Here is a 16,984-nt window from a genome sequence, read left to right as displayed (position 1 = left end):
ATAGTAATGGCTTATTGATTAATATGTCTTCTTTAGCTTTTGAAAGTGTATTATTTGCATTATAATATATATTAGCAAATTTATTGTTTCTTGTGTAATAATGTCAATAAAATAAAGAAAGTTCAAAATACAATATATTGATATTTTAATTCAATATATACACTTTTCTTATCATTGAGTGATTTGAAGATATGTTGTATTTCTGAAGTAGAATATAAATAATATAGATATTGAACAGTTATTTTTGATAATTATTCTTTATGAAAGATTTACACATTTTAATACATTTAAATAAATTGCAACTTTAGAAGTTTATTTATTATTTTTTTTTAAATTTCTTTGTATTATATTAGAATATTAGATTATTTTTACATGTCTGATAATGGAAAATACTTTATGAAATATGTTTAAATTTCAATATAATTATTCAAGTATTTTTCTTTTCATATTCTACTTTTTATTATCTTTTGAATATTATTCAAAAAATTAAAAAATAATTAATTGAAAAAATATGTATTTTTCTGATTTTAAAAGATTTTATCTTCAAACATCTAATTAACATACAAAATATTTGAATAAATCATTCTTTAATTTTTTTTTAGCAATAGTACTAGTATTTGTATTTCAAATTTTTAGTTTAGTTTAATATTTAATTTTATTTTACGGCCTGATTTTATTTGTGTCCAAACGTTTCAACTAATCATTATTTTAAAAAAAAAGTATTTAAAGTTTAAAACAAATTTCCACAAATTTAAATTAAAAACTTCTGAATACGAAAGAAATATCTATCTTTAACTTAGGATATATTTCATTTATTCTATATCTATTTTTTTGTATATATTTTTTATCACAACTTTATTTATATTTATATTTTTTATACATATTTATTGCATATTAAAATATGAATTAATCATATTAACATTTGAATATTAACATAGATTACAACTTATTATTTATAAAATTTGAGGAAATGGATTTGTTTTACAAGAATGCGCTTCTTTTAATATAAAGAAAAAAAAATTATAAAAATCAATAGTCTCAGTACTCTATTCTGCGAAATATATCAGAAATAAGTTTTGTAACGCTGTTTAAAAATCTGCAAATATGTACTTTTATATCATACGTATTGTTAATTCGAGAAATCGCACGTACGAAATATTCATACATACGAAATATTCAGCGTGGTTATTTAATTTTTTATTTAACTGCCCAGTGGACAGTTACTGCGAATTTTTCTACCTCGACTTAATTACTTGGCCCCCGAAACCGTAAGGCCGTCGTCGTCGTGCACGAACAGAGTTACACGTACGAATGTGAATTAGTGTTAATTCACCTTTGTTACATAGGTATCTCCTCATTTGCAGGAGACTTAATTAATTCAGTTATCTGCTTGGAGGAAGCCTTGAATTCCACCTGCGTTACGAGTGTCGCAGGATTGTATTTGAGAATACGTGTTGTGCATAATTAAGCTCTGCTCTCTGTACATTCGGTGTCCAGGCAATAGGGTATAACATCGAGAATTTCTATTTTCCTTCGAAATCTAAAGACAACAGGGAGCGTTTTCTACAATAAATAACATTTACGTGTTCAGCATACGCTCCGAAAGATCAACTTCTTCCTTCGTTCCTCGCGTTATTTTCTTTTAGATAATATCATTCTCCCTCTTTAGCTTGAGTCACTATCCTAACGAAACGTTTTAAGCATCCGAAATAGAGAATAAAAATGCACGCTCGGTTTTAAGCGAAATTCTTGATAAAAAACAATTTTAACATCATCGCTGTTTCTGTTATAAATATTTTAGAATGATTGAAAGAAGATGAATATTGATAACAAATTATTATATAAGTAACACTATATTTTGTAAAACTTAGATATTCTGTTACGTGAAACTTATAAATCCAGCATGATAGTCAACGTGTTAGGATATGGAGTTATAAGTACAATTTTTCATTCTAAAAATTGTCTTTTTTATCTCACTTATTAATGACAAAATTCTAAGATACTATCCTATATATAGGTGCAGAGATGTTTCGCATAATATCTATCCTTATTCTTATTAGTGTCTAGGGTTTTCTAGTGTCTTGTTTCAAATCTGTCATAAATTTGATTCAGATTTATAAAACTCTTGGATATAATGTTTAATCTGAACTTAATGTTGAATCTCGCGGTTTGTCGGGACTCGACGAGGTCTTGCTTAGAACTAATCTCAAACTTGCTCAGAACTTTAACCTATTCTCATGTATCTGTGAGTTGAATTTACATTTTCAGAGTCCATCTCAAATTCTTGCGCAAATCCATTTGCAGTGTAAACTTGTCTCTTCGAGTAAATTTACGCGAATTTGTATGCGAGTAATATCATTGAATTTTTTTATTTAATTATGCATCTAGTATGTTAAATTTTTCAATAGAATTAATAATTTAATTATCATTAACTTTTGAACCGCCGATTAAAAAGTTACTGATCCGGATCACTTTTGACTCATAGCGGAATTGTTGATACTGTGATGATGATATTGATGATAAATATCATTTAGAGATAATTACATCATATAAGGAAAAAGGAAAAAATGAAAATTCTACTAATTATAAATAAAGGAAAAAGGAAAGGATTTTTTCTTTATTGATAATTAGTACAAAAAACAGTATTCTGCGTGGTATCAGCTTGACGGTTTAAGGATTAAAATATCTTTTTTGAAAATTCTACTAACAATAAAAAAAAAACGCCATTATAAGGAGTAATAGTTCGCAAGTACTGCATAAAAAGTTATTTTTCAGATGTTTTTAATCGGTTGAAAGTTCGCTCTGTGTTCGTATTCTCTTAAATTTTCAGAATCCTGAAAGTTAAGTCGTTGAGATTCGAACCTCGTCGAAAGGATTCATTAAAAGGGGCATATTAGAAATTCTTTAAAACGCGAGCCTAACTAGCAATTACAATAAATTATTACAAAATCTTCTGTTCGTATAACGCTCTTTCACAGGTAAGGAAAGTAATTAAGAAAGTTAGGTAATGCGTCCTCTCATTTTCATAATCACCGGGCGAAATGGTATAAATTAACAGTAAACGTAAATCAGGGATGCTTTTTAAGGGATGCGGGTCGGTCAGTTAGCTGTATATCAGTGTAATATATCAACTTTATGTAAGATGTACGATTTTTTTTAAGTTCTTATTTTCTCTTCGAAATAACAATATTTTAAAGTCCTTTTATTGTTAGAAGCATCTTATCGTTTTATGCGATTTTATCCTATTTTAGCGATCATTGCTTTTTCGAGTTTTTAAACATTTAGACTATATAATAATAAATGACAGAAAGTTTGAAATTGGTATTTATTTATATGATATTGGTATACATATATACAATATATATGAGAATTAGTAATTTTTATACTTGTCATTTTTACAACATTTTTATACATTTTGTTTTATACTACAAATATTCGAATACTTTTATGAGTAGTTATATCTTGTTAAATGCATATGAAAAAGTTAAGTTATTTTTATTTAGTAACGAATAGTAGTTGTTCAGTTAGTCGAAAAGTAAACGATGCCATGTTGCCAGATAGAATCGCTATAATTTATGTAGAAGCGTCCAAATTCTAACCAATGACGATTAATCGTCGTGTAGAAACCATATTCTCCCGTGACACTGGGCGGCTCAATCTTTTGGACAATATGTTTCAAGCGAGAGCACTTTATTTTACGAGCTCGAGCAGCAGAACTGCGTATACCATAATCGAGGCCGATTGTGTTCACTACGTTGGTTGGTATGGTTAAATAAATCTCGAGAACAAACCATCATAATCTGTATCATCGCGCAATCTTGCAAGCGAAATGATGATTATGACGATTATTTTTTTGCGGTTTAACCTGAATAGTTGCCATGGGAATTAAATTCTCCCTAATTTTCACACGTAATGTCGAATATTCTTCCTTTTTATGAATGTAATTTGAATAAATTGTTGCGTCGTTTCGTGTTAAATTTCGGAATAAATTTTTAAAGCTAGTTTAAAACTGTACAAGTTTCACGTTTATATATTAGTAAATACTTCGTTTGCTTCTCCCAATAGATGATGTTTTATTTTTACTGTCATATTTATCTGGCAAGTTCTCTATTTTTGATCGGACTTTTCATTGCATGCAGTTGTTCGTATCTTCTTTTTTTTCAGTATGTGTACAGTACGTACACAGAAATAAGATTGTAGTACAAAAATAGACTAACTTTTTTCACATGACACATTTTTTCTTCGTTTCAATATTAACTAAAATACAATAATTTTTCTCTATGCACTTCATGATTCCAGGAAAATCATACACATGTGACAATTTTATAAATGAAAGAATAATTTCTATTAAATTTATTCTGATTGTTTATTCAGGATGAGATTCAAATTTGGTAACATTTAATTGAGTTTTAACTCTTTGTCTTATAATTTCGAGTCATGTTCGTGGTATGAATTATATTTTTCTTTCGAATTGAAAGGAGAAGCAAATTGTATTCTTATGGTATTTGAATTCGAATTTTAAATTTCAAATTTTTAAATTGAAGATTAACTCATTAAGGACCAAGCAATAGGTTACCATAATATTATAAATCTTTGGTAACCGGACAAAAGGGTACAAGTCAAGTCTTATCATCAACATAATATGTATTTCATTATCTTCAAAAAAATTATTTATTAAAATATAACAAATTATGTTATAAATTTTAAAATCTAATACTCAGTCTTATGTTGCACTTCAAATTTAAATTTTAAAAGTATTTTTTTGTTAAACTAAGAATTCTGACTTATATTTAGAAAAATATAAAATTATAAATTTTCAATAAAGGCATAAAAATAAAAAGGTATTTCTTTTCATAGTTTCAATATAAAAAAGAAAAAAGAGAAATGGTATATTTGCTAAGACTATTATATTATTACACAATTATACAATTATATAATAGATATTTGCTAATATAAGACTATTATATTATTACTATTATATAATAGATATTTTATACAATTATATAATAGATATTTGCTTCTAATATAATAGAGTTAGAATTTGCTGATATAAGTTGATTGAAACGAATCGTGAATGAAATGTTGCTTATTAATACAACGCTGCTCCTCAATGGGTTAGTAACTACAAATTATACGTAGATGAGATATCACATAGGTTTACCGAATCAAAAGTTTCAACGGGGATATTCATGAAAATGTGATTAATTCCCGAATATAATGCGCGAATAGATTCCAAGTGCATCGTCTTTGTATTCGGTCAACCGCGTGATAGACGGAGGGATTCATTGGGGGTGAAGTAAGAACGAGACACCCGAGGGTAGCCCTTTGCTCTGTCGTGCGAATAATGCATTCAGTCAAGCTAGGAGACTTTGCTTGCGTCGCTGCGACGTCTTCTATCCGAGAAAATGGTTCGCAATTTCGACATGGGACGAGGTGGGGTTGCATGGCAGGAGGTTGGAAGATCGGTGTGCCTATAGCTCGTATGGCCCCTATTACAAATCCAATACCCACCTAGCAGGATGGTATACGGTATCTTTTTTCTTCTTTTTTTCTTGCTCCTCTCTCTCTCTCTCTCTCTCTCTTTCTCTCTCTCTCTCTTTTTTGTTTTCTTTTCTCTGTTCGTTCAATCTATCTCACGACCGGTGCGGCATACCGTATCCTGGTGCGATGCTGCTATAAAACATATTCGCTGACAGCGACAATATTCCCCTCGGTGCAGAGTCGACAGAAGTAACGCTCTTGGCTCTCGGCGCCGCTTGAAAGAAAATGTCCGCTCCGTGGGCGATCATGCCCGAGCAATAGTGCCCCTGATCACTGGGAAGGGTTATGCCAAAGGTAGATAATTCAACTGGCTGGGGGATTCGAGTCACGAATAAAATTCTGCAGCGGCCTCGTAAATCTGGGTTATTGGCACTTTTGCTGATGAGTGATTTAGCGCGTGCCACGGATGTGGGAAACGTAATGTCGTCTGTTCTTTTGTGGATTTCTAGCGAATTTTTCGTCCTGGTTTATGGCTGACTTTACGCGCTATTCAGGGCACTTTAGTGGATTTAATGAATTTGCTGGCTGGTCTAACGCGTTTGTATCTCTCAGAAACAGTGAAAAGTATTAGCTTGGGTATTTTCTTGAGAAATTCGGCATATACGCGGAACATTTACGATTTCTTACTTGAAACACGAATTTCGGGTTTAGAGTGTTTAAATGTATCATAATACAATATTATTAGGTACCTTTATTAGATATATTATTGGTATATCTTTCTTCGTTCCTTTTTTTTTCTGTTTATCAAGTAAATGATGCGAATTTCTATTTAGATTCTACTTCTTTAGTTACGTTCATAAATCTATTCATAATTGAACGAACATATTCGTCGAGAGGAATACAGAGATTGCTAATTCACTTTGCTTGATTACGAATTTTACATTCGACTATACGATCTATAGTTACGGTGCAGTAATGGTGAAGTGGATTTAACGTCGTACTATGTTAGACAAGATAGGGGTTATTGTAGCTGGTTGGACAAAGGATGGTTCGCTGATTAGAAGACAACAGTGTTTCAAAAACGTATCGTCACCGACGGTAACGATATTCCCTTTGGGAAAGACTTGACAATGGGACCATTTGTAGATAAACGCGGGTAGAAAATTGGTTCTTGGATCGCTGCATAAAACGTAGAGCTCGTTTTACGACAATGCCAAGGCAAATAAAGCATTATCGTGAATGCAATTTAGCTTAAATATAAATTCGTATCCCCTTTAAATCGGTATTTGGTTCACGTTATTAAACTGCGAGCTAATTTCATGGTGGAGCAGTAAAACAATGACGTAGAAAATTGTTCTTATTCGTTTTGATGTTATTCTTTCCTTCTTGGTATGAATATTATTTGTGGACTACGGATTTTTATACATTTTTATATTTTGACGATCGCAACTAAAGAAACAGAATTTAAATAGAAATTTGTTTCATGATGAGACAATTACAAAATTTTTTAATAATTTTTGGTAAGTGTCTTGCAGTTCAAAATGTTGCAATTTATATATATGCATATTCCTTTTTTATTACACCATTCATTGAGAGACCAGATTATTCTGAGTCGTCTAAAAATGGATCAAGTTTTGTGGATTCTTTTCATAATTAATTACTAAGACTTTCAGCTTTATATTTCAATTTTTTACAATTTAAAATGTTACAAAATGATAATGTTAAAGTTTCAAAATCCCATTTCAGTTATAAAATTCTTATTGATTTACAAGTAGAAATCTGAAATGTAGCGTACGATTGAATTGAAATTTTGAAACTAATAAATAACTCTGCAGTATTTTGCAGCATTTTAACTTTGAAAATATTGGAGTATAAAACTGAAAATTTATTTTAAAGACATTGTGTCTTTTAATTTATAATCACTAATAAAAAAGAAGAATTATTAAAATTGAAAGTTTCAGTATGGTCTGTCACCTTAAATTCCAAATTAAAAATTTAATAATAAAAATAAAATACTTGCATATACTAAAACAAGATAGTAAACTCATTTTACCAAGCGTGTTTTACATTATTCATACTTCAATTAATTTCAACAAAATTCTAAAAATCAATTTATAAAGACATTTATTTATAATTTCTTAAACTTAAAACGATTCTAAATAAATATTTAGAAAATTAGTACCTTCAGTGTGATGCGCGCACCACTCAATCAAGAAATGCACGCATTGTCGCTTGCTTTAAACTTCACGCGAGTGTTGTTTTGAACTTCTCCGGAATATGTTTACCTAAATGTGTTCTTTAAATTAACACGTACCGTACGAAATGTCTCGCTTTCCCAGATCTTTATAGAGTGTAACATTCATCCAGGAAAGCATTACTCAGATTTAAGGGTGCTAGAAATTCCTTTTAGTAGAAATAGGATACGTAATGTGAACAAGGCTTAACTACGCGCCGTGCATCGCCACTCTCTCAGTATGCATTGGCCGTATACACTTTCTATTCCTACACTTTCTGTAGGAATAGAAAATAGATTCTTAGAGTCTGCGACTCTCTTCGTGTCAGTCAATCCCTCATGAGACTCGGACAGAACGCTTTATATAAATACTTGAATAGAATCCGGGGTATAAACAGATTTAACACTATCTTCACACGGAGGGATCTGCATTACACCCCCCAAAGGCGTGTTCTTTTTCATTCTTTATGTAGTTTCGTGGAGGGCGGAATCTCGAGTCCCCTTGTAGCCGTCCAGATTCTTTATAAAGTACTCTTTCCCAAAGGTTAGCATCAAACAAGCAAGGCGTTTGAAAAGCGCTACCAGGCGGCGACGTTGCGTTGCGTTTCGTGTTTTATTCAGTTAACCCGAGGACAAGTTTCCTGAAGAGTGAAAAACGGTAAATAAGACAGTAGAATGACTTTTTTTATTTTTTATCTCGAGTTAGCTACTTAGCTTAGGTGCTTAGGTGTTAGAGAGTGGTGCAATAAAATTGCCATTTTCGTTGTGATTAAGATTTTAATTCTGTCTTATTCGTTAGGCCGTTTCTTTGGTACGGGATTTCTTAAGTGTGGGAAAAGTGTGAGTCTTCGTGTGAAATGATAGGGAAGATTAGGGTAAGATGGCCATGCTGAGCAAAAATAAATGTAACATTCTTATTTTTTGTACGAAAGAAACAATATTTTTGCGAAACAATTTTACTTTTTAATGTTTTAGGAACGAAAATGTGTATAGAGAAATGTATATATGAAAAGAATAATTTTACTATTAGTTTTGAATTGTAAACAATATAGATAAAAAAGATAATTTGTAAATTGGTCATTTTACCCGATTATTGGGTTGGATACATACACTGGGGTAAGATGGATCTGATTTAATGAATACAATTTTGGCATGTGAATGAGATAATTTGCAAGATTCATGTCATTGGTTTGCATGACTTTTTAATGTAATTTTGTGACGCTGTAAAATTATATTAAACAAAAACTGTGAAATACATAGATTATAAAGCGAATGAATTATTATGTGGTAAGATGACAAATGCATCATCTTATTTCTATTATGTAAATTATGTGGATAAACGATATAAAAAATTGACATCAGATTTCTTCCAAAATCACTATATGATATTTTTTTTGCAGTTGTACAAATGTAAAAATTAATTACCCATTATTTTATTTTATTTTTGATTTATGGTGTTGAATTTTTATAAATTACGCGTGTTAAGTCGTCATATTGCTGATTATATTATTGGTTTATACTACGTTCTCTTACGCATAAACGATGTACTAAAAGAAAAAAAGAAAAAAATCTGATTGTCTTATCATGAAAAATAAAAAAAAATAACAGTGATCTAGCCAACTTGATTTCTCCTAAACGGAGATACTCAAAGTTTCGAGTTTCCCTGTCGACAGTTCAGCTTCAAAAATAATTTTCTCAGCAAGTTCGAGGTTCTCCCGTTCTTTTCGTAGATTCAGGAGGAATTCCCCTCGATAGGCTGTTTGAAAGATGAAGCGCATCGAACGTATCGACTAATCTATCTATCAAAATTCGCGGGTAACGGAGTTACTAGCGAAACATCGATGAACAGGCGGCGCATTTCCATTTAAAACACCGGGAATTTCTCCACACATATAACGGAAACGAAATTCTTTGCATCGCTCTCGGGTTATCCGAAGAAAATTGATGGCGAAAATTGATGGCGAGAATGAATTTATTTGTAATTTTTGGCGCGCGGTGCTTCTAACGGGGACGGGTTACGGTATCATAAAACAAAATTCTAGCGGCGCGCGCTAGTGATCTAATTATTAGGGGGGAGAATTTAAAATTGGCTCCAGGGCTAGAAACCTTTATTCCGCGCAAACGACATTAATACATATATAAGTGTATATACACACACACACATACAGTTGGATGCTAGTTATTTTATGTTGGCTAGAATTTTTGTTAGTTTAAAGTTTAAGTCGCGGTTGTCTGTTGAAGTTGCATTTATATAAAGGATCACGACAAGAGGTTGCATGTTTCCTGCATGTGTGTGTATAGATCCAGTGCGCTTTGTCGGGCTTGAAATGTCGGCAAAAGGGGATCGTAAAACGACCAGGGTATTACGCTGTTAGTAGCGAAGTTGACGAGCTACACGTTGATTATTTTTACAGTTACGTTCTGTGCTCCATGGTCTAGACTCTAAACCAGTGGTTAGTGTGCCAGTCATCTTTTGTACCATTCTCGTTCGAAAGAGTTTTCCAAGCGTTCGTTTGCCATTTGAATACGACTGAATACAAACGGCTGCCAGCTTTCGCTAGAAATAGAATTAATAATTTTATTGTGGACAATATATCGTGTTATTTTCTTTTTTTTAATATTATTTTGTTAAAAATATATCGACATATTAAAAGACTTTAGTTGGAGTAGAACCGTAAGACAGAAGTGAGGAGATAGGACAGAATGTTTCTTCTTTTGTTTGCTTTTGTGAAATTGCTTGGAAAATTGTATTTTCCAAAGGAAGAAAAATTCGAAGGGATTATACATTATTAAAAGAATAAGCTATAAATTATTAAAAGAATAATAAATTATTAAAAAAATAATTTCTCGAAGCTATAAATTATTATAATTGTCTATTAATAATATAGCTAGTTCAGAAGATTTCAGTGTGAAGTACTTTAATATCAAACAATTGAATACATTTCAAAGATGTAAGTTTTCTGAAAATTGGATGAATCCACAATGTCTGTAAGACAGCAGTAACATTAATTTAGTTGTTGCTTAATTGATATTATTTTGTGTACTAATTCAATCAGGGGATATTATCCCAGTAAATTGGGTAGAAGATGAAACATTGAAATTTATTTCGTTCTTTTATTTATAATTCTTTTCAAATCTTCCTTTTTGCAGATATCTGCATTTTCATAAAAATTAAAAGATATTTGACATTAAAAGGAAATAACGCGCATTATCGTTGAATATTTAAAATTTAAAAGAAAGTTGGTATCTTTCAAAGGACGACGCGTTGCGTCAGTACTTCTGCAGATTCTAGCTTTTGCAAGGATAGTATTACGTTTCTGAAATCAGAAGTAATCAGAGCGTAACGTTCAAATTAACTTTCTAGTTTAACCATCTTGCTTTGAATAAACTTACACGTATCTCGCAATATGTACATAATCCATACCAGTAAAGTGCTTTTTTTGAAATCATATTGGAGTCTTTTCAAACGATGGAAACTTTCACACTCTAAATTTTAATATTCAAAACGTTTATTAATGGATAAATCTCATGCACGACATTTAGCACGAATCGTGATTAATAAGTATTTTTTCATAGAGCAGTTACTTTTTAGGGTGTCGTTTAAAATTTGTTAAATTTTGTTTAAAAAATTGATATAATATTACATAAATATTAAGTTTATGCGTATGAAATCTCATTTTGTTAAACGAAACTTTAACCTACATTATTCAGTATCCAATTAACTAATTTTAATATTAATTACAATTCCAGAATTACAAAAGCTAGAATTTTCGAATTCTTGGAACACGAAGATTTCAAGTAATTTTTAATAAAAATTTTCGTAATATTCAATCCACACAGTTTATAACAAATATCTTCTTCTCTAATATGATTGATAATTGATAATAGGATAATAGGATAATAGGATAGCAGATATTGCGGATTTAGATGAGGTCTGTGAAATTCATAAAAGTGAAATTTTGTGTACGCCAAGTTATTACTTTTGTGAGACATACATAATTTGTTATTTTTTTTTTTAATATTTCTGCAGTGTTGTGTATTTTGTGTATTAAATCATCACGCTTAATTTACACTTAGATCATTAATGAACCCAATGCGTTAAGAATCAGTCATTCGGTGCATGTTTCGAATCCTCGACGAGAAGCTTCAAAATCTCCTGTCATTCCCTTGTTCTCGCTAATGAAACAGGGTCGAACGTGTTTATCGAAAACTGTAATAACGATGCGAGACGGCGAGCAACGTTAAACTTACACCGAGCATTAGAAGCTCTTCAGCGACGGTGAAGCTACAGCAACAAGAAACAGCAACAAACTCTTAGTCGACGGTGCCTGTTGTACTCAAGTACTTAACGGGGAAGGTTCCTTTGTAAAATGGCGACCGTGCAAGTGACGGGCTGCTGCGCTCAATCCCCAAAACTTGAATATGTTTATACTGGCACGATATTTCCGTACGATGGAACGTTTCTTGAACTCCTGCAAAATCAGCCTTTTTGCCAGAATAAATTTTTTTCCGTATACTAAAACATTTCTCACTTCTTCTGTTTCTCACTCCTTCATGCTCGAATCTTGTTCATTTTCTTTTTCCTGGGGTCTGTTGCCTCTTTTCGTTTTTTAACGTTTAATGGAGATATTTTGTGTAAATTTGAAAATTGTTTCTTGTGTGTTTAGGATAACTGTTTTTCAGTCAATGTTAACATTTTAAAAATTGTTATATATTTTGCCTGAGTATAGTATGCTTCCCTAACTTTTTTTTTTTTTTTTTTTTGAAAGTACCTTGATAGATAAAAGATGGAAGTACTTTATACAAATTTAAAAATTATGTTTCGTCTGTTTATTAGCTACTTGCACATTTATACACAGTATAATGAATGAATCAGAGTAAACTGTGTATTAATTCACGTTAAAATTTTCACTTAATATTAATATTTTAAAAGTTGTTATGTGTTTCACTTTTACTTGAGTTTAGTAACATTGCCTTTTTAATTTCTTTGAAAGCTACCTTAAGATAGAGATTTTTCGTGTAAATTTGAAAATTACGTTTCACGTTACGTGATGTAATCATTACTTATGTATGTATCTAGGACGAATGAACCAAAGGATTGCATGTGAACACTGTTAGATTTTTTACTGATTAATATCTTAAAAGTTGTTACATGTTGTTTCAATTTTTCTTGAGCAGAGCAATATAAAACAATATTACATAAATTATGAAATATAATATGACAAGGTAACAGTTCATTTTTGCGTGGCTGCGCTGTAATTACTTGAAATTTAAAGCTGGATGTAGAAAATTAAATTTAAAAATTTTCTTTGTAGAATATTGCATAACATGTCTGAGTTTATGAAATCTTTAATATGTTCATACGTTATTTATTTTCTTATTACTTCTTATAAACTTTGTTGATTTAGAATTTAATTTTAGAATCGTCGCATTTATTTACTTTACATAAACAAATAGATTGTTCTTCGATTTATTGTGAATTTTAGATTATTATGCTTCTATTATTTCATAAAATTATAATACCAATTCGTATGTTTTTTTTACGTAGAAGGCATATAAATTTCATTTTTTTTTTTAATCTTTTCCATTTAGTTTTATCAGTTTCATCTTTACCTTAAAAAAGTAAATAACTAAATTATATATTAATAATAAGGTTACAAAGAATAACTCACATATGTAATTTTGCTGCTATATCATACTTTAATATTAATTCCTCTTTTGTAAAAGTTAACATAAAAGGTTTTAATATAATGTTGCAACTAGAAAAATTTTTAAAATAAATCAATTTTTTTTAAAAGTAATAAAACTCAATTAATAACCTATAGTTGTTGATGTGACTGATAATATCTAATCATCATCAACATCTATTTTCATGAGGTCTACATTTTGTGAATTTAGAAAGAACTTCAAGTGATTAAAATTTGATTCTGTTTTAAAGAATATCCAAAAAAAAATTTCAATCCTTTAGTTATACTTTTAAATTTTAAATTTATAGTGAATTAATTATAAGAGTAATGTATAATAATGTGAATAAATATATAATAATATATTTAATTAATGAGATGTATATATAGTAAGATATTTATTTTTTAGTTTAGCTTCGATTTTTTTTAGTTATATTTATAAATATAAATAAGATATAAATTTGTATGTACATTCGCACTGTAATTGTATTAAACGATGCACAGTTTTAATTACGTTGCTGAGCGTTTTGAAACTTTTACACGATTTAATGGCGATCGATATCCAGGTCGAGTAGTACGGAATCATAAAACCGGCAGAGTTTTGTAGAATTCTGTTACGACTTGTTTTCTTCGGTTATTTCTCGTTTCGCTTTCGATCTGTCTATCCTCACGGTGTGGCTGCATTTGTATTTTGCGCGTGTTCACGCGATCCTCCTCTATTGTGCTGCATTAATGTGGTTTGATGCGAACTCAACGAAGTCTCGAAAGTTAGCTCGTAAATTTTAGTTGATACTCATGTTGGATGCAGCATAGCGGCGGGTTATCGATGGCACGAAATAAGGGCTTGGCAACTTTCGTAATAAAATTTCCTCTAATATGAGAGCGTAGATCGGGGAGCGAATTCTTGATTAGAAATTCCTCACCCAGTATAAAAAAAAAATATGAATATTTTCTTTCTTGCTTATTTATCCATTTATGCCGATTTATACGCAAATTGTCATACGAATTTTCAAATTTTATTTGATCGAGTGCTATTGAAATCAAAACATGTCTTCTTGAGAGTATTTCTGAGGATATTTTTGCGATGGATATTATAAGAGCGTCGATCAGAAAGCGCTGAAAATCTTTCTTTGCTGCATTTATAATGGTATTATAACTATCATAATGTTACAATTTCAGTCGTTGAACTATTTAAATATGAGTGATTCTCAAAAAGAATTATTATTATTTTTAAATTTCGCAAAATGGCACGTTGAGAAATATATATGAATTTTATTATATGAATCCTATTACAAGTCTAATATGAATCCTCTTAACTGCTTTCATATTATGAAATATACTTTATTGTTTTTATATACAGAGATGAACGGTAGTATTTGCAGGAATTGTCTATATTTTAACTTTACAAAAGAGTCATGTCCAGTTGGACATGACTAAAGGATATCGCGGTAGAATCTTTGAAATTTTATATTTTGTCAATTTTTGGATCTCGTGTGAGAATACGGCAGCGAAACTTGAATAAAGAGCGAATGTTACACGCACGGAATTGCGTTGTAAGGTCTTCTTTTTTTCGAGCAGATTTTACATGGTCTTCGTCCTGTTGGATTTCTCAACTTTCCACGATCCATTGATCACGCAAACTTGCAGGAGATTCATAGCAACTGCGGTACAACTTTAAGACTTCTGATTCAGTTGTCATTTGTTAAAGCCGGAAGTTCTTCCGTAGAGATATCGTTTCATATTTTATCCGCCGTTTTCAGAAAAATCGTTCTACACAACACATAAAAGAGGATGTAAAGGATTGTATCATTCTTTTAAGTTCTAACCTGAGTCGAGCATGAAACAAAGTTATATTCCAAAAGTGACGTGGTAGTAAAGTGATAAAACGATGAAACAATATTTTGCCAGATAATATTTCTTATACGTAGTTTCATCATGTGGTCATTTCTTATCGTTAGCGCACGCATTTGTGAAAAATTTCCAGGTGAAAAACATATTAAATATCCAAAATAAATTTGACGTCATAATATTTGTATTCGCTGTAACTGATCTTTATTCAGCTTACACTTTCTTAATTACGTTTATAAATATTTACTCGCGTGGATTTGCATAAACATCTCCAATTGATTCAATATCTCAACTTTTATTCTCATTCTATTGTATACTTTACAATATCGATTGTAATTAAAGCTTCGTTAAAATGTTAAAATCGTGAACAATCTGTCCAGAAAAATTCGTCAAACTTACAACGAAATGAACGAATTTGTCACCTTGTCTCGATTAATCATAGTGAAATTTAGAAACGAGATTAATCTCTCTATCCGTGTGTTGCCAACTTTGAGAGTTGACGATGCCAGTTTGCTCCCAGAGCCGATTCAACATCGTCTATCCTTAACTTAATAGACTATATTATCTCCCGGACCGGCAAGTTCGGGCAATTTTAAAAGTTCCCTCGTATCAGCCCCATAGTGACGCCGTCGGCGTTTTCCGCGAGGAAAGAGAGATAAAAGCACGATAGAGGGAAAGATCGCCTTCCTAAGAGCTGGATACTTTTTGAGCTTTTTTCCGCTTCCGCGAACCAAATATCATCACTGCCTCACAGCTACTCGCGGATGCTTCGGAAATAGAAATTATCGTTCGGTCTGTCAGCCTCCGATAGTACATAGATTTTTTTTGTTATTCAATAAAACCCATTTCCGCAGAAATTAATTGACTTTTTATTTACACTGTAATCGCTTGTTTCGGTGAGTTTATGCTCATGGATTTGCAGAGTAGTTAGTGGGAATTGAAGGTAGATTGAATTTTGAGAACCTTTTAGTTTGTTTAAAAATTGTTTGTTTCATGTACAACATATGTGCACGTGCGTTAGACTTTGTTTTAACGTGAAGGAATTCGTTACACGATAGTGGTATTTAAACAAACTGTTTGGTATTATATTTAACTACTCGTGTATCTCTTGATCTGTACTTGTTTGGAATTTCAATTTTGACCATCAAGTGACATCGTTGGGTAGATGCCTGTACTAAATTCATGTTAGATTATATACTAAAAATTTAGATATTTATCAGTTCAGTGAGTTTTACTTTGTGCTTTTTAGCAATCTCACTGAACTGAAAATTATGAATTAGAACGACGATGTCGAGAATTTCACGCGTGACTTCAAGAATTTTAGACGAAAAATAGAGTGAAAAATTCCTATATTCCTAAATTCCTATATTTTAAGTCATGCACGTCTGAGATTCGATGCTCCGTCAGTCGTCTTATGATCGAGCGCGGTGATTTCAACGCCTGGTTAGAACGTTTCGCGATTGAATGTGGAGACTTCAACGCTTGGTTTAGAATACTTCTATCTAATTACCATGGACGACGACGACCATCTTTAATTTGAACACGTACTTGTACTCACTTGTACACAGCACAGTATTTTCACTTGTTTTCTTAAAAAGGAAAAGCATATTCAAAGTTTCTCTTTTAAGCGAGTGAACGAGTGGTGAATTCAAAGAAGAAATTGCTTTCAAGAGCGAAACAAAGTTATGTAGAGTGTGGAGTGTTTCTTCGAAAACTATCGAGGATTCATGCAACATTA

The 16,984-nt window shown here is 31.2% G+C and overlaps 1 protein-coding gene across 2 annotated transcripts in view; it reads left to right on the top strand.

Annotated features, from left to right (window-relative positions):
* LOC122538366 (E3 ubiquitin-protein ligase mib1) overlaps positions 1–16,984 on the top strand; it is an 85,644-nt gene that overhangs the window by 3,310 nt on the left and 65,350 nt on the right. The gene's annotated exons all lie outside the window — the stretch shown is intronic.

The sequence above is a fragment of the Frieseomelitta varia genome, unplaced genomic scaffold (assembly GCF_011392965.1).
Source record: "Frieseomelitta varia isolate USP_RPSP 00005682 unplaced genomic scaffold, Fvar_1.2 scaffold_986, whole genome shotgun sequence".
In the NCBI taxonomy this organism is placed as follows: Eukaryota; Metazoa; Arthropoda; class Insecta; order Hymenoptera; family Apidae; genus Frieseomelitta; species Frieseomelitta varia.
The sequence above is the reverse complement of the archived record's forward strand: the minus strand, read 5'-3'. Positions and strand labels throughout refer to the sequence as shown.